The sequence below is a fragment of the Chiloscyllium punctatum genome, chromosome 49, assembly GCF_047496795.1.
Source record: "Chiloscyllium punctatum isolate Juve2018m chromosome 49, sChiPun1.3, whole genome shotgun sequence".
NCBI lineage: Eukaryota > Metazoa > Chordata > Chondrichthyes > Orectolobiformes > Hemiscylliidae > Chiloscyllium > Chiloscyllium punctatum.
The window spans coordinates 56,425,324-56,452,381 of NC_092787.1; the positions used below are offsets into that span (position 1 = coordinate 56,425,324).

General features: G+C 42.1%; 1 protein-coding gene across 2 annotated transcripts in view; it reads left to right on the forward strand.

Annotated features, from left to right (window-relative positions):
- The first annotated feature begins 20,930 nt into the window (after positions 1-20,930).
- tncb (tenascin Cb) overlaps positions 20,931-27,058 on the forward strand; it is a 366,196-nt gene continuing 360,068 nt past the window's right edge. Inside the window, exon 1 of one of the 2 annotated variants that reach the window (XM_072565497.1) lies at positions 20,931-20,948. The gene's annotated coding sequence lies outside the window, so the exon portion shown is untranslated. The remainder of the gene's footprint in view (positions 20,949-27,058) is intronic. The other variant, XM_072565496.1, reaches the window with a different exon arrangement.

Sequence of the window (27,058 nt, forward strand, 5' to 3'; positions counted from 1 at the left end):
TTTCGGGCAAAAGCCCTTCATCCCGATGAAGGGCTTTTGCCCGAAACGTCGATTTCGCTGCTCGTTGGATGCTGCCTGAACTGCTGTGCTCTTCCAGCACCACTAATCCAGAATTTGTATATAGTAGTCAACACAGAAGTTTGAGATGGTTAGAAAAATGAACAATGCTTACAATCTTCTATTGGCTCACATTGTGATTGGTTCTTCAGACTCTATCTGCAAACTTGATGAGGTCATTGATTTTTTTTCCTCCATGGAGGTAGCTTATGCTCACTGGCCAGATCATCTTCATCCACTGGGTCTAGACTGTGTTTTGGCTTCCGTACCGCCATATTACCAATTCTGTTGCCCTTCTTATTTTTTGCCTTGTTTTAGATGGCATAATGTTCACAGATGAAGCAAGCCATTTGAAGAGATGCCAGCTGAGTAGTTATCCCACCCTTACTCTTCTTTCCATTATCTAGTTTCTCTCTAACTGCAAAAGGCCAGTTATATAAATGCCATATAATTTTGGAATCCTATTTTTCTTCACCATGAACATGTTTGTTCCCCGAAACAATTTCATAAGGGGACAGTGTTAGTGCCGTTCTCTATTTAAATTAACTCTATCCCATATTCTTGAGCAGGGTTAATGGACAACATCACATTGAGGGACATAACATCTTTTCGAAACATCTGTGCCAGAAGGGGTAATCCATTCTATTCTCTTATCAACACAATGGAACTCTTATTCACTTCTACCTTATTTTATTCTGAAGTTAGTGGCAATCAAGGAAAACATGGTTCCTCAATACCTTTAAAGAGTATAACAATGACTATTCCAAGGAAATAAAAATTCTCATATGGCCGGAAAGAAATTAAACTTTGCTTTAGTCACAAAATAAAAATTGTCCTTTTAAGTACGCAGTTGTGGTGTGATATTTGCACTGAGCTCATTCTTCTGATTTAAATTATACTTTTTTTATAATTGAAACAAGATTGAAAGCATTGCAGTTGGCTGGCTAACTTATCAACATGATGTAAGCTACACACAAACATGTGGTGAAGTTTGCTTAAAATGTGATGTAGAGCTACTGTGCTAGACAACGAATTGTTAAGGAAAAAGGAGGTTTTATCACTGGAGCTATATCATTCACCCTACCATTTTAAGTGGGTGGTAGTCTCCTTTTCAAGATTCTAACAGTGATAGTCTTGGGGACTTATTTGAATGCAGAATTAACATGTGTTTTTGAATGAAATCTGTCAATGAGCCCAACAAACCAAACATTCAAGCTTGGTAATCATTTGTGGCTGCCCCTTGCCATTTGTAATAAGTTAAAATAAATTGATCTGTTTGCTTGAATCATGTGGAAATCACAGTTAATAGTAACATGACCTCAGTAATTGTGTGTTTCCAGTCATCTAAGCTACGTGAAGCATGGCTACATAAGAGTGAGTTGAATAGTGAAGTAATGGATATAATTTGACCAGATCTCTACATCCTTGGGATTTAGTTTCAGGAAGTCTTTTCCAGATGGCCTATGTCCATGCCATTTACTAAGATTAGTGAGGCTATTTCCAGTTTTCCTCATCAATTCTTCCTCAAAGGCCTTTGTCTTTTTCTGTAAAATATGCTGGTTTTAAGGTTTCTAACAATCAAGTATCCGTTTTTCTGTTATTATTGTGATTAGTTACAATTTTAAGAGTGAGTTGACTTGTACCTACTCATAGTGCCCAAGTCAATGAATACAGAACAGGAATAACAACACTGAGCAATTGGAAGGGAGAAAGATTGAACAGTGTTTGATGAACTGCTTGATTCTAAGAATCACCAAGAAATGTAGAAGTCTGCCACCCGGGGAGAGAAAAGTACCTGAGTTATTGCTGATGCCACAATACCATTAGGTCATCACATTCACCTCTCTCCCCACATCCATTTCATTTATGGTGAACCAGGGCATCACCGTGACCATCAAGTAGGCAAGTGCTTGAGTTTGAATATAATGTACAATATATCGAAATCAGTCACGAATAACCAGAAAATCTGAAGAGAAATACTTGTATTGATATTTGTCTTTCAAGATAATCATTGGTTATAAAATGTAAAATTATTTCCACATTTGAAATGTTGTGACTATTGTGAGGGACATGGCAGCCAATGTGTACACAGTATGTGATGTTTAATGGAAGCTCCTGATTGCAGAGCCATGTGAGACCCACGTCACCTCTTTTAGGGAACAATTCACTGGATTGAGACCTACAGGTCATTCTGCTGTAACGCACATTTTGTTATCGCAAATTCACTATGACACAATTGATAAATTGGGGGCACTGTTTCTAAAGTGCAAAGTTTTAAAGGGTGTTTTGGTTATGACACAATTCTGGCCCCATTAATTTAAATAGTGCTGCTGTTATGTGATTTTCTTCTAACACGGGATTGTATAAAAAAGGAACTATTGAATTATAGCAGAAGTGACTGTATTTGGATATTGAGCTGGACTACAGCAAGCCTTCCCTATGATCAATGATCACAGAAATAGAAGTCATAATCGCCAAGAACTGTCTGCCAATTGGAAGCCCAATTGAATGGCTGCTAATGATACTGCACCAAGCCAAATCCCACTAACATTGCAGAAACCCAGGCCACTGAGGAGTAATGACAGAAGACTATTCGTAGGGTTGTAGTTGCAGGGAGGGGGTTCAGTAGCAAGGACAGACTTTGTCAGAACCATAAACCAAATCATCCGCCAACATTTCCGCCACCTCCAAACAGACCCCATTACCAGGGACATATTTCCCTCCCCACCCCTTTCCACCTTCCGCAAAGACCGTTCCCTCCGCGACTACCTGGTCAGGTCCACGCCCCCAAACAATCCACCCTCCAATCCTGGCACTTTCCCCTGCCACCGCAGGAACTGTAAAACCTGCGCCCACACCTCCTCCCTCACCTCTATCCAAGGCCCTAAAGGAGCCTTCCACATCCATCAAAGTTTTACTTGCACATCCACTAATATCATTTATTGTATCCGTTGCTCCCAACGCGGTCTCCTCTACACTGGGGAGACTGGGCGCCCCCTAGCAGAGCGCTTTAGGGAACATCTTCGGGACACCCACACCAATCAACCACACCGCCCCATGGCCCAACATTTCAACTCCCCCTCCCACTCTGCCGAGGACATGGAGGTTCTGGGCCTCCTTCACCGCCGCTCCCTCGCCACCAGACGCCTGGAGGAAGAACGCCTCATCTTCCGCCTCGGAACACTTCAACCCCAGAGCATCAATGTGGACTTCAACAGTTTCCTCATTTCCCCTTCCCCCACCTCACCCTAGTTCTAAACTTCCAGCTTAGTAACTGTCCCCATGACTTGTCCAGACTTGTCCTACCTGCCTATCTTCTTTTCCACCTATCCACTTCACCCTCTCCTCCTTGACCTATCACCTTCATCTCCTCCCCCACTCACCCATTGTACTCTATGCTACTCTCTCCCCACCCCCACCCTCCTCTCGTTTATCTCTGCACCCTTCAGGCTCACTGCCTTTATTCCTGATGAAGGGCTTTTGCCCGAAACGTCAATTTCGAAGCTCCTTGGATGCTGCCTGAACTGCTGTGCTCTTCCAGCACCACTAATCCAGAATCTGGTTTCTAGCATCTGCAGTCATTGTTTTTATCTACTTTTGTCAGAACCTGTCTGTTCAAAGTGGACCTTGCAATTCATTTTGAATACATGCAGTCTTACTCTGCAGATAATCTCCTTCGATTGCACTGATACAGAAAGCTGGTGGAAGTCAGCACCCACTCCACTGGATGGATATACAGCATCATTTACTCCATTATTGTGCTTGGAGTGCTTTCGTCTCCCTGCTGGGTTGTTGCCCTACTCTGCCAGTTGGCTTATAAGGGACTCTGATCTCGGGAAAAGAGCAGATGCACATAAACTCTCACCTTCGATGAAACTACAAGTCCCTTTCTCACACTCTTGTACAATACACACATCTGCACATTTACACACCAAAAGTGTTTTTTTTTCCCGACAGTTTAGTCTTTACTCTGGATTCTCTGGTTAGTTGTACCTTTACAACTCTAACTGTTAAGTGCTCTGAACACAACCAAATCACACAGCTGCCATTCTACCCAGTTGTAGTGTCATAGGCTGACAATGATCTAGTTCTGTGCATGCACATGTGATGATTCACTCAATGGTTATGTTGGCCTTAATTTCCAGCCATCAGTAAGACAGTTTAATATGGGACACGAGTCAGAGGGCAATCCAAAACCACTGATAGACAGCATTTATTTGCACAGAATTAGAGTGTTTATTATTTCATTTCAGACTGTATGTTTCTACTTGAAAAATGGGCTGAATTGTTTTGTCATCAGTACTTATTATATTTATGCACTTTATAAAAGTCATGCATTCCGTTCACTTTGTTTCTCAGAAAGGACCATGACAATATCTGGTGGCACAGTAGCTCAGTGATTAGCACTGCTGCTTCACAGCACCAGGAATCTGGGTTCACCTTCAGCCTCAGGTGCATGGAGTATATGTGCGGAGTTTGAACATTCACCCCCTTGTCTGCATGGGTTTCCTGCCACAGTCCAAAGATATGCAGACTAGATGGATTGGCCAAGCTAAATTCCCATCATATCCAGGGATGTGCAGGTTAGTTGGGTTAGCCATGGGAAATGCAGGGTTATGGGGTAGGTCTGGCTGGGATGCTCCTTGGAGGGTCAGTGTTGACTTGCTGGGCCAAATGGCCTGCTTTCATACTGGAGGGACTCTGTGAATATCTTGTTGATGTGCATACCCAGAAGTCACAAACAAGTGTTGCAGTCTTTATAATTTCTCTTTGCTTTGTTTGCATTGTTCTTAAAGCATTGTGTTAGTACTTTGCTGAAAGTTCCAGTTTATATTGCAGGCAATCATCTGAACCCATTTGTACATCAGCATTTATGTTTAAAAAGATTATATTATTGCCTCATACACTGGTGTCATTGGTTGTCTTTCACTGTATCTGGTAAAGTCCCCAAAACATAGTGAGGTACTTCAACAGACCGATGGAAGAACTTAGCAGTTATCAAAATGATCAAATCAGAGAATCATGTTAAAAGGCTGAATTAAAGAAATTCTAATGAATCTACAGAACATTTGCCCAAAGTTTAAGAAGGGCTTTTGGCCGAAACGTTGATTTTCCTGCTCCTTGGATGCTGCCTGACCTGCTGTGCTTTTCCAGCACCATTCTAACTGGACTCTGATTTCCAGCATCTGCAGTCCTCACTTTTGCCTAATAATTTGAATTGTCATTATAGGGAATTGGCCATGGGGACTGATTCAGTTAGTCCTTAAATAAAGGTTCAATCATCACCTGTATACCATCAAATCTTTTAATGTATTTTCCTAATGCCCCCCATTTGCTCAGTTTCTAAAGATTCTAGGGGACTAAAAATTTTGAGATTCTAAAGTGAATGTCCAAGAATATTTCACATTTTGAAGGAATAGACCAGAAGGATAAAGAGCTGAGCCAGTCATCCTGATATGAGATTCCATTAGTGAATTGGTAAGAGAGGACTTTAGGTCAAAGGATTAAGATGTAGAATCAGTTTGGGTGGAATTAAGAAACACTAAATTGTAGACTGATATTGGGCTTGAAATAAAGCAGAAATGTAAAGATGTACACAATCAGTAAGAATGGATGACTTCAATTTGCATCAAGTCTGAGTTAACCTAGACAGTACGAATGCTGTGAAGGATGAATTCCTGGAGTGTGGGAGTTTACAAAACAGTTTGTTGAAGAATTCACAAGGATTGGGCTATTTTGTATTTGGCATGTCATGACAGAAGGCTTATTAATATCTTTATTGTAAAAGAGCGTTTAGGAAACAGTGTCATAAAATGATAGAATGAAACATATAGTTTAGATGTGAATTATTTTGTTCTGAAACTCAGGATCTTAAACTTGAGCAAAGGAAACTGAGCAAATGGGGGGCATTAGGAAAATACATTAAAAGATTTGATGGTCTACAGGTGATGATTGAACCTCTATTTAAGGACTAACTGAATCAGAAAATGAATTTAGTGGTAAGATGGCTATTATATCATAGCAACAGCCAACGAGCTGCTTGAAAGAAATTTAATTGTTAGATGAGAACAGAATCATTAAAGTGTTATGGAATTGTTAGATATCCTGAGTGTCTGAGAGTTCAGAAGTAACCTCTTAACTTTTGACTATTAAATTATCCTGTATTTCCAATTTCCTGGTTGAATTGGCCATTTGTCTGTTAAAGCTGTGAGAAAGGTGTCTTATGAAATGTATCATTAGATAACTAAACAATACTGGACTAAAGATTTTGGACAATCATCTCAGCACAGCTTCAGTTTTCATCAATCTGAATATTACAACATTTCATGACACACTGAGTTCTTTTGCTTCTGTGTAATGGTTTTACCTGAATACATTGTGTGCAATGAGTCTTGAGAAGTGGTTTTTAACTCTCTTTCTGAAGCAGTCAGACGAGGATGGTAGAAAACAAAAGAATCTGCAATGTGGTAGGGAAAAGACATTTGCTTGTTGCAAGGATATCAATTTATTCTACTTAAGTGAACAAATTTCTGTTTCTGGCATCCTGTTCTATTTAAAGTTTTTTTAAAGGTAATAAAACATTGTTATTAGCATATAAAGACAGTGACCTACTTCTTGAGTCACTGGTCTGTAAAAGTATAGGTTGGGTTTACTTGCAAACTATTTTATTTAACTGCAAAAATTTATGAGTATGCAAAGCAGCTTCCAGAATGTATATCTGGAATCAAGTTGACTTCAGTGGGCAAGTCCCTGGAAGAAGTTCACCTTCCGTTGACACTTCATGTTATATAAATCAAACGTGTTACAAATCACCCAACTTCAGTACTCAGACAGCAGGGAATTTCCAATCCCTGCTCTTTCAACATTTACTTTTATAAAATTGTTAGTAAACCTGTCTTCTGGGTAGCTGACTGGAATTTCCAGCAGGCAATGGAAACATATTATTTTCTTGTTGGAAGCTTGTACTATAGCTGCTGGAATGCAAAATCAGTCATAAACCCGTGCATTGGATTAATTTTGTGACTGAAACTTATAAAGTTTGCACATTAGTATAATGGAAAATATGGAACTCATATTAGCTAGATGCAAATAAATAAAAAAAAGACCGGTCTTTTCCTTAAAATTACTGCAACGCCTATCTATCATTTATTTTCCACACTATCTATCTCTCAAAAATGAATAATATACCTCTTTTTTCAGATCCTCATTAATGGTTTACTTCATAATAATTTAAGTTTGGAGAGGTGGTAAATTAATGGGAATGTTATTGGATTAGAAATCCAGAGGCCCAGATAAATATTTGGTTGATATAGGCTCAAATCTTTTCAAATAGGTGGCATTTAAAATTATTTAATAATCATTAATAAACCATTTGTCAACTGCCGTAAAGTCCAGTTGGTTTTCTGATTCTGTTTAGGAAAGGCAATTTATTGATCTTTTGTCCAATTGGTTTATATATGATTCCAAACCCAAAACAATGTGGTTGACTCCAATGGCCTTTTGAAATGGCCTCACAGGCCACTGAGTTGTACCAAACCACTTCACAGGCAAAGAGAAAAAGAATTAAACCAGGCAGACTGCACAGCAGCAATCTAGTCCCAGAGATAGCAATGGCAAACCTAGCACTGTTGACCCTGAAAGGTTCTCTGTACCAACATCTGAGGCTTGTGCTAAAATTGAAGTTCTGTTTCAGACGAGACAAGTAACAGCCTGACATTAGCTACATCATGATTCGCTGAGTGTGACAGAACCAAACATCACCACCATCAGCTCTGGGCATATGTTTCCCAGCAGCAAAGCAGACACACCAGAGAATGTGGCACAGGGGTATGCAGTTGGGAGGGTGTTGTCTGGAAATGTTGACATTAATTCTGGATTCCAAGAAGTCTCATGGCATCAGGTCAAATATGGGCAAGAAAACCATATACCAGTAACTGTACTCCTCCTTCCCATACCACCATCCCAAAAATTCATCACAGCTTATGAATCCGTATTCCTCAATGTTGAACATCACTTCCTGCAAGCACTGAGAGGGCAAAGACACAGAGTATTCTTGAATGGGGTCTACAATGCTCATCACCAAAAATAGCTTAAGCACCACTAACTGACTCAGCCAATGGACTCCTGAAAGGTATAGCTGCTAGACTGGGTCTGTGACTGCTAGTGGAGGGAGCCTGAGGTGAAATTTAAAAACATGCAGGAAATGAAGGGGAGGTAGAATCCAAAGGGGAATCAGTACTTGAATTGACAAAAAAAAACTAGCAGGGAATTGAGAAGAAGCTTCTTTACCCAATCACAGCAATATGGAATTTGTTATCATCGGGGATGGGTGTTGCAAGTAATATAGATGCATTTGTTGAATCCCTGCAGTGTGGAAAGAAGCCATTTGGCCAATTCATCTGTACTGACCCTCCAAAGAGAAGTCTCTTCCAATCCTATCTCTGTAACCCTGGATTTACCCATGGCTAATCCACCTAGCCTATTCATCCTAGGACAATTTAGCACAACCGAACCACCTATCCAGCACACCTTTGACCTGTGGGAGGAAAGTGGAGCACCCAGAGGAAATCCGCACAAACATGGGGTGAACATGCAAACTCCATACAGTCACCCAAGACTGAAATCAAACCTGGGTCCCTGGCGCTGCGAAGCAGCAGGCCTAACCACTGAGCCACTGTGCCACTGATGAGCATTAACAGGAGAACGGAATAGAGGGTTATGAAACGCTGAGTGGAACCTCAAGGGAGTCATAAATGCAGGGAAAGCTGATTGTACTGAAAGACTTGTTTCTGTGCTGTATATCCTGTGAAGGAATAGTGAGCTAATATTTCCATAAGACAACACTCTCATTCAGCATGTGCCTGTTAATATCATCAGGATGTTATTTCAAGATTCAGAAATGTGTTTATTTTTTGAACAAATTCATTTAGTTTGTCTTAGGAATGTTTTCCAATTTGTCTGTCATGCAGTAAGTTTAATCTATTTTACCTGGCATTATTACCAGTTATATTGATATATAATGTCATGAACTTTACAAGCAACTTGTTCATTCTTAATTGTCTATGGTTCTCTACCGCCCAAGATTAATTCGCGTACCTCTTTCCACAGCCTTTGAATTACCACAAGCAGCATTGTAAGGGATTTCCTGAGAAGAGATAAAAACCCATTTTCACATTTTATTCCATGACTTTTTATGCCAACTAAAAAGCTGTGTATTATGAATTACGTAAGACATTTTCACTCTGAAGCCTTCACACATCATAATCGGTATCTATGACCTAATTTCCACAATAACTGTTTTGTTATTTTTGTTGGACAATGTAATCTTCAGCTGTCGCAATGCATTATTCACAGATCTGATGTTCCACAGATACTCAGTCGAGTCTGATAATAAATCATTTTTGGAAATTTCCAGAAACAAAATTACAACTTTAGCCAAAATATATTGTGGACCGTTTTGTGATTAATAACTTGACCCAACTCCTGTACCTTGTGCAATCCAAACAGAGTCCAAATGCATGATTCTTCAGGAAGACTGGGAAGACAACATTTTTAAAGACAGCTTATTTAACAATAACAGCTTTCAATACTCCAGAATGTCATTATGTGTCGCCAAGGTTCGTTGGCAAACAAGTCTAGGCTGAAACATCGGCATAGTGCTGTAAAAGATGTTGCCTGACAGTTGAAAACATTAAACCTATCTCTGGTGCATGGAAAAGAACCCCTGGTGGTAATGTATTAAAGAAATGCATAAGACAAAAAGCAATTAGACCCCAGGAGTAGGTCATTCCACCCTTCGAGCCTGTTCCACCATTCAGTAGGATCATGGCTGATCTGACCTTTCACACATCCACTTTCCCTTTCTCTGCAACCATTAATTCCTCTATTGACCAAGAATCTATCTATCTCAGTCTTAAATATACACAGTCTGCTGTGGCAAGGAGTTCCAAAGTCACTCAATCTCCTGGAAGAAGAGATTCCTCCTCAGTCTTAAATTGCCGTCCCTTTATTCTGATATCAAGCCTCCTGGTGCTAGACTCTTCCATGAGGGGAAACATCCTCTCAGCATTTATCCTGTCATGTAAGGATCCTCTATGTTTCTCATTCTTCTAAATTCCAATAAGTAGAGCCCCAACTTGTTGAATGTTCGCTGAAGACAATCCCAGAAGAAATAAAAGAGTTTTCTCTGATGTCATGACCAATATTTATCTTTCAACCAATGGTATTAAAACACATTGTCTGATCATGACCATACTGCAACAAGATTCCAAATGTAGCAAGCAAATTGCCTTTTAAATCTCTACCTACATTGCAACAGTTATGACTGCATTGACTGTAAAGCACTTTGGAATGTGAATGTGGCTTTATTTCCCATCATTCTTACGGTGACACAAATCACTAAAAATACAAGTCTGCTATGCTATTCAAATAATTGCTTTAGTCCAAAGTAAAATTAAAGCATCTACCATCAGTGACATTACTACTTTTTGCGTTCTGCTAAACTGATTTTTAAAAATTTAGTTCCTAAGTATTTGTCATCTTGCATAGACTTTTCTTTTCTAATCCCAGGCTTTAGCCTGCGCAAGGAAAAGAATAAGTAAGGATCACCACCTGCTGTTTTTGTGAACCTTTACCTATGTATTCTAATGAATGAAGACCCGCAGTTAAAATAGACTAACCATAGTATTGCAGGGTTTATACTCAAATCAGAAGTGGATAAATTGTTGTGTTACTTCAAGAGCCTGGCATTCCCAGCTGACAGCAGAGCTCATAGGGCAGACATGTGTGGAAATTAGTGACATCCTGAGCAATATTTGCTGTTTGTTAATGGATAGAGCATCATTAGCTGCGGTGAATTCCCACAGCGCATCTTTTTAAGAGCACAGTTATTGTAGTCGGTATTGGGTTGTCAAATCAACTCTTCACATTTCAGCAACATTAAACAGAAATCTGCCTCCTTCCATTGTTATTTATTGTTGTGTAAACAGTCTGCTTCTTTCTCTTTTCAAATGTGCAGCACAGTGGTTCAGTGGTGAGCACTGCTGCCTCACAGCGCCAGGGGCCCAGGTTTGATTCCCACCTTGGGCAACTGTCTGTGGAGTTTGCATATTCTCCCCGTGTCTGTGTGGGTTTCTTGCAGAATCCAAAGATGTGCAGGTTAGGTGAATTGACCATGTCAAATTGTCCATAGTGTTAGGTGTATTAGTCAGGTTTAAATGTAGAGGAATGGGTCTGGTTGGGATACTCTTCACAGGGTTGGTATGGACCTGTTGGGCCGAGGGGCCTGTTTCCATACTGTAGTGAATCTAAACCTAAATATTGTACTTGTAAGTTAAAGGGTTCTGATCAATCTAATCATGTGTTCAACTAATTGATTTGGAACTGATATAAATAAGTATTTAATTAACCTGCTTTCAAATAATGATCACTAAGGCATGACCAAATAAACTTTCTCTTGATAACTACTTCATTCTGGTGTAATGCTCACAATTTATACATAAAGTAGAAACAAACCGTTACTTGTAACTAACACACACTGAATAAGTTGTGACTTTAAAATGTCATTCACTATTTTAGCCAAAGTAAAATAGGCAGTATTGAGACTATTGCATCAAATTAATAAAATTCTGACTGGATTAGAAAGATTATTTTTGCCTACAGAACACTGATATCTGGGACTAGATCCCTGGTTAAATCAGTGAATATTGTTTGATCAATACTTGGAACAGCTACATGAAAATCAGTTCATATTAAATTCAGAGATCTGGGAAGTGTACAGAAAGGAAAGTTTGAAAACTGTGCAGAACATGATTCCTGAACTACTTGGGACTTGGAAATGTCACCTGAAGGAAGGAAACAGTTTAGAAATGTAACAGCCATCAGGTGTATCAGAATGAATGCTAGCCATGGTTCTGTTGATACCTCACACATCTCTTAATCGTACGTTCGAATCACACTCCGGACTCTTGAGTAGAATATCCATGTTATCATTTGTAGTCCAGTATTGAATGAGAAATGAACTGTTGGTCTTCAGATGAGATTTGTGGCTCAGCATAGTAAACAATGGGGGCTAAAGGTTTGTTAGAGACTTCTGGAGTCAGATTTGATAAGCTTGAGGGTAATGCCTATAACTGAGAGATTGCTGGTTTCACTTTTAACTTTAGGCACTATTTTTTATTCCTGTGAAGATCTGGAACAAATGGCTGTATAAAACAATGCTGCCGAGAGGAGAGGTTATATTGCTTTAAATCCTTAAGGTGCAGAGTTAATGTTGGTTTCAGATGGGATAAAAGAGCCTGTTATGTCTCACTGGGGAGGCAGCTAGAAATTAAGCCCCACCGCTCCAGAGTTATTACCAAAGTGAATGACTTTAAGAAGTAAGAATTCCCCAATTTGCCTGTCCATTAGAACTAGCCTGACAGAAAATATAGCCTATATAGATATCTATACTGAACACAACTCACTATTTATTCCAGATAAATAGCCTTTAGTCACAAATAAACAATTAGGAACTGTCAACATTTTACTCCAGCAGTTAAAACACTACTTCCCTTATAAACTACCTTTCTCCGCATACGTACAGCCATACAAAACATGGGTATTATGTGTGGAGGAAAAGACTAAGAAGGCAGTTAAATGTTCACAGGGTCCACTGGAATAGTCCTTTTGGGTTGGTATGCCCTTGATTCTCTTTCTTCAGACATTTTCACTTCCTTGTAGAAGGTACAGGGTGGCTGGTTCACACTTACAAAGTTTTGGTTTACTCATTAAGAACCATAGCTTACAGAAGCTGATGAGGGGGAACATAAAACTCACTATCACCAAGCTTGAGACTCTTTTTGGTTGTGGAGCAAAAACAGATCATTTTCCTACAGATAAAGTTTCATGGTTTCTGACAAAGTAAGAATTTACCCACCCCAAGCTGTTCAGCTAACTGGGAACCAATCACTTAATTGATGGCAGGCAGAAGGTTGCTGTCATTGATCTATGGGCTAGTGACAAGTTATCATTCAGCTGCTTGTTGCTGGCCAACACTCCATTTGTACACATCCAGGTATCATTTCCTGTGGTGATGTCATTTCCGGTTCTTTTTCTCAGGGGGTGGTAGATGGGGTCTAACTCGATGAGATACGCCTGAGAATTCCTAGAAGCATTGCATTCCAACCAGAACTCTATCAACAAATTCATCGAGTTAGACCCCATCTACCACCCCCTGAGAAAAAGAACAGGAAGTGACATCACCAATCCAAAGAAATCCAAACATATAAACAGAAAGCAGGAATTATCAGCAGTGCTTCGCCTGGAGGCCCACGGAAGATGTTACCTAGTAGGGTGACGAAATGAACCTTACAGCTCTGCGAGCAAACCTATATCCACAATATTTGGAAAGTTAAAGTTCCCATAACAACCACCCTGTCACTGTCGCTCCTATGGAGGATCATCCTTGTTATCCTATCCTCGACACCTCTGGAACTACTCTGAGACTATAGAAAACTCCCAACAGGGTGACCTAATCACAGCCCATACTACCTCAATAGACGTGCCCTCAATGTCCTTTCTGCAACTGTCATACTGATCTTGACTAACAATACCACACCCCTCCACCCCCTTTTTATCATTTACTCTCTTACTTTCTCTGTTCTTACTGAAACATCTAAATCACAGAACCTGCAATAACCAATCCTGTCCCTGCTCTACCCATGTCTCCAAAATGGTCATAACATTGAAATCCCAGGTACCAACCCAAGCTGCAAGTTCATCCACCTTAATTTGGGTGCTGCTGGCATTGAAGTAGACACACTTCAAACCAACTTCTTGCTTGCCAGTGCCTTTTTGCGACCTTGAAATCTTAGTTCTGACCTCATTACTCTCAACCTCCTAGATACTCGAACTACAATTTTGGTTGCTATCCACCTGTAGAAGTAGTTTAAACCCATCTGAAGAGCATTAGCAAATCTCCCCCCAGGATATTAGTACCCCTCTGGTTCAGGTGAAGACCGTCCTGTTTGTAGAAGTCCCATCTACTCCAGAAAGAGCTCCAGTTATCCAGGAATCCAAAACCCTCCCTCCTGCATCGTCCCTGTAGCCATGTATTCAACTCCTCTCTCTCACTATTCCTTGTCTCATTAGCACATGGCACAGGCAACACACTAGAGATAACAACTCTGTCTGTTCTAGCTCTAAGCTTCCACCATAGCTCCCTGAATGTCTGCCTTAAATCCCCATCTCTCTTCCTACCTAATGTCACTGGTGCCTATATGGACCATGACTTGAGCCTTCTACCCCTCCCACTCAAGGATCCCGAAAACACAACCAGATACATTGAAAACCCTGACACCTGGGAGGCAACACACCAACCATGAATCTCCCATTCCCTCAGAACTTCCTATCTGTTCCCCTAACTCTGGAGCCCCCAATGACTAATGCTCTGCTCATCTCCCCCTTCCCTTCTGAGCAACAGGGACTGACTATGCCATAGACCTGTGCCACATTGCTTACCCTTTGTTCCCCTCCAATAGTATCTAAAACAGTACACTTGTTATTGAGGGGTAAGGCCACAGGAGATCCCAGCACTGCCTGCTGGTCCCCTTTCTGTTCCCTAATGGTAACCCATCTACCTTCTTCTTTTATCTGAGGTGTGACTACTTCCTAATAACATATTTTAACATAGTCTCTTTTGTAATAAACTTGTGTTTTGTTGTTAAATCAAAATCTGTCACTTGTATTTCAGTGAGAGATTTCTTCAAAACAAATAAAATTATGTTCCATTGAGGCACGTTTGTGGATTTGCTCTGTAATAACATCCACCAGGATCATAATACATATTCTGGGGTTCTAATTTTTCATTCATTTTTCTGTGTATATTTTTCTACCCCTTCCTATCACATATTTTTAATTATTATTCATCTCTACAATATCTTTCACTTCTGCTCGCTTGTTTAGTTTTCTTTCTGTTAAAAACTCCCTTCAATTGAACTTCCCCTTACTAATTAGTTGAAAGCGCTACCTACAAATCAAGCAATATGACTCACTAACAGAGCATGGTTCAAATGAGGGGTGTCCCAAAGGAATAGTTCAGTCTTTCATCAGTACTGCTATTAAGTCCCCATGAATTGTAACCCATTTCCCACATACAAGTCATGCATTTACCCCTCTAATCTGATTTACCCAATGCTAATTTGCTCATGGTTCCCTTAGAAATGCAGAGATTATTGCCTATAGTAAATCTTTAGTCACCTGCCCTTATATGCTCACAATAAAACACTCTGACAAGCCACAAGATATTTTACTATGTGAACAGGGTTAGCTTAATACCTGAGGGTTATGTGTTTTAAATTTGAAGCAAAATAATGTGGATGCTGGAAATCTGAAACATACAGGAGCAACAAACCAACCAGAGCAACTGAGCACGTCTGGCCATCGCCGTGGAGAGAGAAACAGATTTAGCATTGAGTCTGTTATGGTCAATGTGTAGACTATCAGGCAATTTTTGAAAATAAACATTAAATAGTTGTCCATGTGATGTCTCAGCTTCTTGGAAAAGAACTGCTGTATTTACACTTTCTCTGTCAACAAATTCTGGCTGCTGCTTACTAAAGAGCAAATGTTATTTTCACAACATATCTTGCACATTCATTTGAACTTACATCAATATAATGATACCAAAAATTACTTAAAGGTATATCATTTTTCCTGTCCTCCAAACCTTTGACATTCTACCAAGTGATAATCCAGACTGCCAGTTAGCATTAGGCATGTCTTTACCATAGCATTTGACTAAAATCTATCAACACTATAAGTTAGCATAATCGATATTGGGCCAACACATCATTATTTTTCCCATCTGTTTCTTGAGCTTGGTTGTGCCATTTTTTGATAGTTCTATTTATTGTGAGTATGTTTTTGCTTAAAAATGTAAAAACATATTAATGGCCATGATCTTATATTCTGCACTGCGAAAACTGCTGCTGAGTCAATGTTCTCTTAGGAATCTATATAATTTCTGTGTCTAGTGATGAACTTGGCAAAGACAAATTGATTTTGGCTGCAATTTGAGGACTATCCCCTTGGAAACATTGAACATTATTTTTATAGCTGCTGTATCAAAATAGACTCTTATCGGGTGCAATAGTATTTGTTAACGCTTGGCATTTGTAACTGTTTCATTTGTAACAATTGCATTTTAAAGAGCTATTTATTAAGTTTTTTTGTAAATCTCTGCATGGGATGTAGGTGTCACTGGCTAGGCCAGCGTGTATTGTTCGTCCCTAATTGCCTAAAAGGCAGGAGAGGCTCCATCACAGTGCTGTGGGTCTGGTGTCACATGTAGGTTCATATAAGAATGACAGATTTCCTTCCCTAAAAGGCATTAGGAAACTAGATAGGTTTTAATGACAAGTAACAGTGGTTTATTCCAGATGTTTTTTTCTTTTGTTGATTTTTTAAACATCTGCCACTGGGGGATTCCGGCCTAAATCCCCAGAACAATAATTTGGTGGTTTGGTATACTAATCCAGTGACATTCCTATTATGTCACTACCTCACATTAAAGTTGATTTAAGTGGATGAATTGGGAGTTGTGAATAAATAACACACCAGATGACCTCCTTCTTTAGAGACCACAACTTCCCTTCCCACATGGTTGAAGATGCCCTCCAACGCATCTCAGCCACGTCCCGCACCTCCGCCCTCAAACCCCACCCCTCCAACCGTAACAAGGGCAGAACCCCCCCTTGTCCGCACTTTCCACTCTACCAACTTTCGCATACACCGCATCATCCGCCGACATTTCCGCCACCTCCAAATGGACTCCACCACCAGGGATATATTTCCCTCCCCACCCCTTTCCACCTTCCGCAAAGACCGTTCCCTCTGTGACTACCTGGTCAGGTCCACGCCCCCAACAACCCACCCTCCCGTCCTAGCATCCTCCCCCTGCCACCGCAGGAATTGCAAAATCTGCCCCCACACCTCCCCCTCACCTCCATCCAAGGCCCCAAAGGAGTCTTCCACATTCATCAAAGTTTCAGCTGCACATCCACCAATGTAATTTATTGTATCCATTGCTCCTGATGCGGTCTCCTCTACACTAGGGAGACTGGATGCCTCCTCATAGAGCACTTTAGGGAACATCTCCAGGACACCTGCACCAATCAACCCCACCACCCCGTGGCCCAACATTTCAACTCCCCCTCCCACTCTGCCGAGGACATGCAGGTCCTGGGCCTCCTCCACCATCGCTCCCTCACCACCCAATGCTTGGGGGAAGAACACCTCATCTTCTGCCTCGGAACACTTCAACCCCAGGGCATCAATGTGGACTTCACCAGTTTCCTCATTTCCCCTCCCTCCACCTTACCCCAGTTCCAACTTTCCAGCTCAGCACTGTCCTCATGACCTGGCCTACCTGTCAATCTCCCTTCCCATCTATCCGCTCCACCCTCCCCTCTGGCCTATCACCTCCATTCCCACCCCCATTCACCTATTGTACTCTTTGCTACCTTCTCCCCAACCCCACCTCCCCCCACCAACTTGCCTTTCCACCCTGCAGGCTCTCTGCCTCCATTCCTGATAAAGGTCTTTTGCCCGAAACGTCGATTTTCCTGCTCCTTGGATGCTGCCTGACCTGCTGTGCTTTTCCAGCACCACTCTAATTTAAACAACTGTTGTGAATAAATGCATTGTGTGTGACTGCTGGATTACATAATGGATGTGAAGCCATAGTATAGAATTGCTGAGCATTGTCCTATTGCAGTGATTGAAGCAGTGTCCTAAAATAACTTGGCAAGCATCAAGATTAAATAAGAAACTGTAGCTGAATTGACAAAGGGTCAGACTGCCGACTAAAAGCATTGTGGAGTGTAATTTGATTTTGAAGAAGAAAGTGATGCAATATTCCATACAGATAATGAACCTTTCCAAACCTCAGGACATTGCAAAGAGCCTTGCAATCCAGGGGACTGGTGAAGGTCAAATATGGATAAGGAACCCTCCTGCTGATCGCCATACAATCTCCATTCCCCACTCTTCCACTCAAATGAATCAGTGCTCCTCCATGTTGAACAGTTCTTGGAGGAAACTGAATCAGCATAGTCACATAAATACTGTTGCTACATGTGATATGAATCTTGCAGCTGTCATCAGCTGACTCCCCAAAAACTGTCCGTCATCTACAAGGCACAAGTCATACATGTGATGGAATATTCACACTGGCCTGGATGGGTGCAGCACTAACATCACTCAAGATGCTTGACATCATCCAGGAAAGAGTAGCTTTCTTGATTAGTACAACACTCACAAACATCCACTCCCTACACCATTGTCACTCAGTAGTAGTGTGTGCTGTTTATGAGATGCACTGCAAACATTCACCAAGGTTCTTTTTACAGCAACATCTAAACCTTAACCCCAATGTTAACCTTAATCACCTCCATCTAGAAGAACAAAAGCAGCATGTACATGAGAACACCCTCATCTGCAAGTTGTCCTTCAAGTCACTTGCCATTCTGACTTGGAAATATATCACCATTCCCTCACTGTCGTTGGGTCAAAATCCTGGAAATCCCTCCAAATAGGTATTGTGTTGGTAATTATAGAAACAAACTGCAACAGTTCAAGTGACAGCTCACCACCACCTTCTCAAGGGCAAATATAGAAGGGTAGGCTGGCAGGATCAGGTAGTGTGGTCTCCTCTGGTCCTTAGGGAAGAGGACAGCTCTCTGCTACACCTTCTAGTTCTTTGTAGGAAAAGCAAAGGTATCAATTTTCTGCTGTCAACCATATTGAGGACAGTTCTGTCGTGATAACATGAAGGAGTTGGACCAAAGGGTTTGTTTCTGTGCTGTACATTGCTATGACTCTATGACTAGGCACATGAGTATGTTCTAAATATTACACCTGCACCACGGAATCCAGAAGCTTCCAGTAATGATTGGTATGTTGCCTGTGGTGAGAGGGAAGCGTGATGAGCAGTATGCTATAGCAGCACAGTGCATAGCCAATGAGGTGAATTTTGGAGAATTATGTGTGAAATCCCATGGGCCGTCATGAAGAGAAACCGACCATAAAATGGACCAAAATTGACACTAATTTTCATAAAATCTAAGCCCTCAAACTGAAGGCTATAATTTTCCAGTGGGAGTAAAAATTGAACTTTGCTCCCAGATTGATTCTAATGGAAATTACTGTTAATTCTGCTTATTTTTAAAAAAATGATCTTTGACATGTATTCCTGCATTGGCACTCTGTTCCCTGTTGAAGATGATATTTTAAACCAAATGCATTTCCAGCAAAGATAAGCTGTAATGGGCTAATATTTCAATCAGGTTAGAACAATTCACCATTGAAGCAAAAATCAGAATGAAGAAACCTTTCAATGGAAAATATTTTTATATGTCAGCTTTGTAAGTGTTTCCAGAAATGATCTTGCAGAAGCTAGTTTTTGTGACCACAACATTGTTGTTTTAAAAAAACTGGAACATTGTACTATTTTTCATAGACTTCTAAGAAACTATCAGTGTTTGTGTTTACTTGGATGCTTCACATTGAATTTATGTGGAATTTTTGATGGTTGCCAAGTTTTATAATACTTTTACTGCATTGTAAAAATGTTAAAGTGGTAAATGATTCAAAAGTCAAGCATTTTTGTATTGAGAAATATTGCCTTGATTTATTACATTCATGAAAAAAAACACCCTCTTACCTCACACCGGTTGCATTATATGAAGCACAAAATGTTATCAATTTTGAGATGCAATCATATTTTTGGGTGAGTTGTGAATGAGCTCCATGACAGACTCATAGAGATGTACAGCATGGAAACAGATCCTTCGGTCCAACTAGTCCAAGACGACCATATATCCTAACCTAATCTAGTCCCATTTGTCAGCACTTGGCCATATCCCTCTAAACCCTTCCTATTCATATACCTTTCCAGATACGTTTTAAATGTTGTAATTGTACCAGCCTCCACCACTTCATCTGGCAGCTCATTTCATAGATGCACCATCTTCTGTGTGAAAAGGTTGCCCCTTAGGTCTCTTTTAAATGTTTCCCTTCTCATCCTAAACCTATGCTCTTTCGTTCTGGAATCCACCACCCCAGGGAAGAGACCTTTTCTATTTACCCTATCCATGCCCCTCATGATTTTATAAACCTCTATAAGGTCACCCCTCAGCCTCCAAAGTTCCAGGGAAAACAGCCCCAGTCTATTCAGCCTCTCCCTGTAGCTCAAACCCTCTAACCCTGGCAACATCCCATAGAGTCATACAGCACAGAAACAGACCCTTCGGTTCAACCAGTCCATGTTGAACATGATGCTAAACTAAACTAGTCCCACCTGCCTGCTCATGGCCCATATCCCTCTAAACCATTCTTGTTCATGTATGGATCTAAGTGTTTTTTAAATGTTATAACTGTTTCCACATCCACCGCCAGGAAGGTTATTCCACATGTGAACCACCCTCTGTGTAAATAATTGTCCCTCATGTGTTTTTAAGTGTCTTTACTCTCTACTTAAAAATATGCCCCCTAGTCTTGAAATCCTCCATCCTTATCTATACATCTCATGGTTTTATAAGGTCACCTCTCAACCTCCTACCCTCCAGTAAAGGAAGTACCAGCCTATCCAGCCTTTCTTTATGTTGTAGAGTTTGTCACCCAGTGCATTAACAGCCCCCTCTAATATCAAAGAACTGACTTATGATTCATAGGGATGATGAAAACAATGGGAAATATTCACCAAATCAATATTCAAACTTCCTCTTGTGTTGATATTACATTAGTGCCTCTGTACAGTTAGAAGGACGAGCACTCTGTTATAATGTGATATTAATTTGCTGTTGATTCTATTCCAGATGTGTTCGGGAATCTGACGCACTCAGAGGCTCGAGGTTAGTCTTTTAAGATTTTAATTAAGCACCATAATTGCTGAATAAAGGTTGTCAGTTTTCATGATCAGCTGAGAACCAGGTCATGGGGATCGAGTGCTATAGGAGAAAGTGAGGGCTGCAGATGCTGGAGATCAGAGCTGAAAATGTGTTGCTGGAAAAGCTCAGCAGGTCAGGCAGCATCCAAGGAGCAGGAGAATCGACGTTTCGGGCATAAGCCCTTCTTCAGGAATGAGGAAAGTGTGTCCAGCAGGCTAAGATAAAAGGTAGGGAGGAGGGACTTGGGGGAGGGGCTTTGGGAAGGTGATAGGTGAAAGGTGGTCAAGGTGAGGGTGATAGGCCGGAGTGGGGGTGGGGGCGGAGAGGTCGGGAAGATGAAGAAGGTCAAGAAGGTGGTGCTGAGTCCGAGGGTTGGGACTTGGTGGGGGGAGGGGAAATGAGGAAGCTGGAGAAATCTGCATTCATCCCTTGTGGTTGGAGGGTTCCTAGGTGGAAGATGAGCGGCGGGGCGGGGTTCAAGGGTGGAGGAGCGGGAAGTGGAGGAGATGTGGTGGAGAGCATCATCAACCACCTCTGAGGGGACATTGCGGTCTTTGAAGAAGGAGGCCATCTGGGTTGTTCGGTATTAGAATTGGTCCTCCTGGGAGCAAATGCGGCGGAGGCGAAGGAATTGGGAATTTGGGGGGGCACGGTGGGAGGAGGTGTAATCTAGGTAGCTGTGGGAGCCGGTCAGTTTATAGTAAATGTCCGTGATGAGTTGGTCGCCCAAGATAGAAATGGAGAGTTCTAGGAAGGGGAGGGAGGAGTCTGAGACGGTCCAGGTAAATTTGAAGTCGGGGTGGAAGGTGTTGGTAAAGTGGATGAACTGTTCAACCGCCTCGTGGGAGCACCACCCCCCACCTTTTCTTCCGCTACATCGGTGACTGTATCGGCGCTACCTCGTGCGCCCACGAGGAGGTTGAACAGTTCATCCACTTTACCTACACCTTCCACCCCGACCTCAAATTTACCTGGACCATCTCAGACTCCTCCCTCCCCTTCCTAGACCTCTCCATTTCTATCTCGGGCAACCGACTTAACACAGACATTTACTATAAACCGACCGACTCCCACAGCTACCTAGATTACACCTCGTCCCACCCTGCCCCCTGTAAAAACGTCATCCCAAATTCCCAATTCCTTTGCCTCCACCGCATATGCTCCCAGGAGGACCAATTCCAATACCGAACAACCCAGATGGCCTCCTTCTTCAAAGACCACAATGTCCCCTCAGAGGTGGTTGACGATGCCCTCCACCACATCTCCTCCACTTCCCGCTCCTCCGCCCTTGAACTTCGCCCCTCCAATCGCCACCAGGATAGAACCCCACTGGTCCTCACCTACCACCCCACCAGCCTCCAGATACATCCTATCATCCTTCGTCATTTCTGCCACCTCCAAACAGACCCCACCACCAAGGATATATTTCCCTCCCCTCCCCTATCAGCATTCCGGAAAGACCACTCCCTCCGCGACTCCCTCGTCAAGACCACATCCCCCACCAGCCCAACCTCCACTCCCGGCACCTCCCCCTGCAATGGCAAGAAATGCAAAACTAGCGCCCACACCTCCCCCCTCACTTCCCTCCAAGACCCCAAGGGATCCTTCCCTATCCGTCACAAATTCACCTGCACCTCCACACACATCATTTACTGCATCCGCTGCACCCGATGTGGCCTCCTCTACATTGGGGAGACAGGCCAACTACTTGCGGAACGTTTCAGAGAACACCTCTGGGACACCCGCATCAACCAATCCAACTGCCCCGTGGCTGAACACTTTAACTCCTCCTCCCACTCCGCCAAGGACATGCAGGTCCTTGGACTCCTCCATCGCCAGACCATAGCAACACGACGGTTGGAGGAAGAGTGCCTCATCTTCCACCTAGGAACCTTCCAACCACAAGGGATGAACTCAGATTTCTCCAGTTTCCTCATTTCCCCTCCCCCACCTTGTCTCAGTCAAATCCCTCGAACTCAGCACCGCCTTCCTAACCTGCAATCTTCTTCCTGACCTCTCCGCCCCCAACCCACTCCGGCCTATCACCCTCACCTTGACCTCCTTCCACCTATCGCATTTCCAAAGCCCCTCCCCCAAGTCCCTTCTCCCTACCATTTATCTTAGCCTGCTGGACACACTTTCCTCATTCCTGAAGAAGGGCTTATGTCCGAAACGTCGATTCTCCTGTTCCTTGGATGCTGCCTGATCTAGTGCTACACCTTGCTAGAGCCCATTCTTCTCGGTAGAAGGATCCATATATATGATGGAGAAAACTTAGCAAATATCTTGAGTTCCAAATATTAAAAACACTCTCATAATTTAATATCGCTAACATATTTTCACTTGACTTTACTCGAACCAGTTACTTGAGGCCCCTTGTGGCAGTTATTGTTGGAATATAAAACGTAATCACTATTTTAGTTTTGGATATAATAGCATTCCCATTCACCAGTCAGAAGAAATTCCTACTGTACACGATGATTCTATCCTAAGCTTGATGTTAACTCTCCCAATCTAATACCGTATCCCCATTTAAAGAAAAACAACTTAGTTTAAGTCTTGTAGTTCTCCCATCCCCCCATCCCCCCATCCCCGAGTGTGCCAGTTCTTGCTGCGTTATGGCTGACTCCATTCTAGTTCCTCACCCTGGTGGCAACTTTTTATTGGTTAGACTAGATGGCAAACACTGATTTTAATTATTTTAATTGTTAAAATGCATGATTTCTCAGCCCAGTTCTGCTCAGCGTGTAACTTCTATATTTGCATGCATTGAAATAGTTTCAAAGTATAGTCATTACTTCTTGGTTTGAAAGATGTTGCATAAATAGAAGTACTTAACTTTTCTTCTTTCTTTTTTACTTTTCAAAAGGTTAGCAATCAAGAGTGATATGACAAACTGCTTTTTACACTGTTAGGAAAGTAAATCTGTCCAGCTATTGTATTCCTATTTTACCACCTGGGCAGAGTCCAAAGAACATTCTGAAGAACTAATTTCCATACTGAGCAGTACATTGATCCACTGAAATGTCAGGGAAAATGTAATGATTGGAACCAGGTGGATCCTGTTGACTATGAGATCCTCAATTGGGATCAGGAAAACCCTGGCTGACCAATCATAGAATCAAAAAAATCCCTGGGGATTTAGAATCTCCTCAGTCGAGGGCACTGACTCTGAGCTGGCTGGCCCCAGCCAGTGTCCTGTGCACAATTAAATAAAGGGCAACTAGGTGATGGGATACAGGTCTCTGTGCTGCTATTTCAAAATGATTCTGGAATGCGCTCTATACTTGAGCAATTAGGCCATATTGCCCAAGAACAGCTTCACTAGATGGGAAAACAAGTTGAAGTGAAGAAGAAAGAAACTTGCAATTGATGTAACATTTATTTGGGCCTTTAAACTATCCCAATGTATTTCAAGGATTGCCCACTGTTGTAGCGTAATGAAATGAGTTGGCCAGTTTGAATGCAAACAGAGAAGGAACCACACACAGCTCACCAAGAGCTTTTGTCTTGGGGCACAGCTGATCTAGTAACTGTCTCCATCTCCACTGTGTCTGTGAATCCCTAACCCTGCAGAAGTTCCTGTGGATAAGGCTATTAGACCACAAGAAATAGGAGTGGAAGTAAGGCCATTTGGCCCATTGAGTCCACTCCGCCATTCAATCATGGCTGATCGGCATTTCAACGCCACTTACCCCCATCCTTCCCATATCTCTAAATTCCTTGAGAAATTAAGAATTTATCAATCCCTGCCTTGAAGACATTTAACATCACGACCTCCACTGCGCTCCATGGCAGTGAATTCCACAGGCCCACCACTCTCTGGCTGAAGAAGTATCTCCTCATTTCCGTTCTAAATTGACCCCCTCTAATTCTAAGGCTGTGCCCACGGGTCCTAGTATCCCCACCTGATGGAAACAATTTCTCAGCATCCAACCTTTCTAAGCCATGCATTATCTTGTAAGTTTCTATTAGATCTCCCCTCAACCTTCTAAACTCTAACGAATACAATCCCAGGATCCTCAGCCGTTCATCGTATGTTAGGCCTACCATTCCAGGGATCATCCGTGTGAATCTCCACGAGACATGCTCCAGTGCCAGTATATCCTTTCTGAGGTGTGGGGCCCAAAACTGGACACAGTATTCTAAATGGGGCCTAACTAGAGCTTTATAAAGTCTTAATAGCACCTCACTGCTTTTACATTCCAACCTTCTTGAAATAAATGACAACACTATATTTGCTTACTTAATCATGGAACTCAACTTGCAAGTTAACCTTTAGAGAATCCTTTACTGGCACTCCCAGATCCCTTCGTACTTTGGCTTTATGAATTTTCTCACTGTTTAGAAAATAGTGAACGTAAGTGAGCCTACTACTGGACATGAAACACACAGCTTCTCTGACCTCTCTCGCGAGAAATGCCCCTGGGAGCCATGATGTGGAGGTGTCAGTTTTGGAATAAGGCAGACAAAATCAGAACTCAAAGACACCAGGTTATAGTCCAACAGGTTTGTTTGAAATCATAAGCTTTCGGAATCTGGATTTCACCTGACAAAGGAGCAGCATTCTTAACGCTTGTGATTTCAAATAAATCTGTTGGACAATAAAAAAACAAAAGCTGCTGGAAAAGCTCAGCACCTGTACAGAGAAATCAGAGTTAATGTTGTGGGTCTGGTGATCCTTCATCAGAACTGGTGGTACCTCAGAAAATGTTGGTTTACATCCAGAAATATGGTTAGGGAGGTGGTGAGGAGTAAATGTTCGGTGGGAATAGAGCCCAAAAGAGAGACAAACAATTGGACTGACAAAGGAATGGATAACGATCTGGGCAGGAGGGTGAATAGCTGTTAATGAAGAATGTTAGTGGCAAACAATAGGTAGCGTTTAATGGCAGACTATGTGATAACATGTGTGTGGGGTAGGGGGCTAGAATATGGGAGGGTTCAGGCACTAAAATTGTTGAACTCAATACTGAGTCCAGAAAGCTGCAGGGTCCTCAAGTGGAAAATGAGGCGTTGTTCTTCCAGCTTGTGATGAGCTTTGCTGGAACACTGCAGCAAGTTTGAGACACAAGATGTTGATCAGGGAACAGGGTGCTGTGTTAAAGTGGCAGGCAATTGGAAACTCAGGGTCTTTTTTGTGTTCTGCAAAGTGGTCGCCCAGTCTACGCTTCATTTCTCCAACGTAGAGGAGACTGTTGGACTATAACCTGGTGTTATGTGACTTCTGAATTTGCCTCTGGGGGAATTGTCCATCCTAAACTTCCAGGCCTGCAGTGCTCACTCCAGAGCAAGCTCTGTCTCCCCCCCCTCCTTCCCAGGACTACACTAGACATAGTGAGAGAGCAAGAAACAGTGCTTTGGAGGTAACACGGGTAACTCAACCTGTGCTATAAACACACCTTTGCATCAGGAAATCCATACGTGCTTTCAATCATCACATAGAGTCAGAGAGTCACAGAGATGTACAGCAAGATGTACTTCGGTCCAACTCGTTCATACTGACCAGATATCCCAACCCAATCTAATCCCACCTGCCAGCACCCGACCCATATCTCTCCAAACCCTTCATTTTCATATACCCATCCAGATGCCTTTTGAATGTTGCAATTGTACCAGCTTCCACCACTTCCTCTGGCAGCTCATTCCGTGCACGGATCACCCTCTGTGTGAAAAAGTTGTCCCTTAGGTCTCTTTTATATCTTTCCCCTCTCACCTGAAACATATGCCCTCTCATTCTGGACTCCCCCACTCCAGGGAAAAGGCATTGACTATTTATCCTACCAATGCCCGTCATGATTTTATAAACCTCTATAAGATCACCCTTCAGCTCCAGGGAAAACTGTCCCAGCCTATTCAACGTCTTCCTATAGCTCAAATCCTCCAACCCTGGCAACATCGTTGCAAATCTTTTCTGAACCTTTTCAAGTTTCACAACATCCTTCTGATGTTTTCCCTAACTACCATCGAAAGATGGCACATCTAACAGGCATGCAGATCCCACCACTGCGCACCAAGTATAAATCAAACCCACTTTGCCCACTGCAATTTGATAGCAGTCATTTTTCACCTTT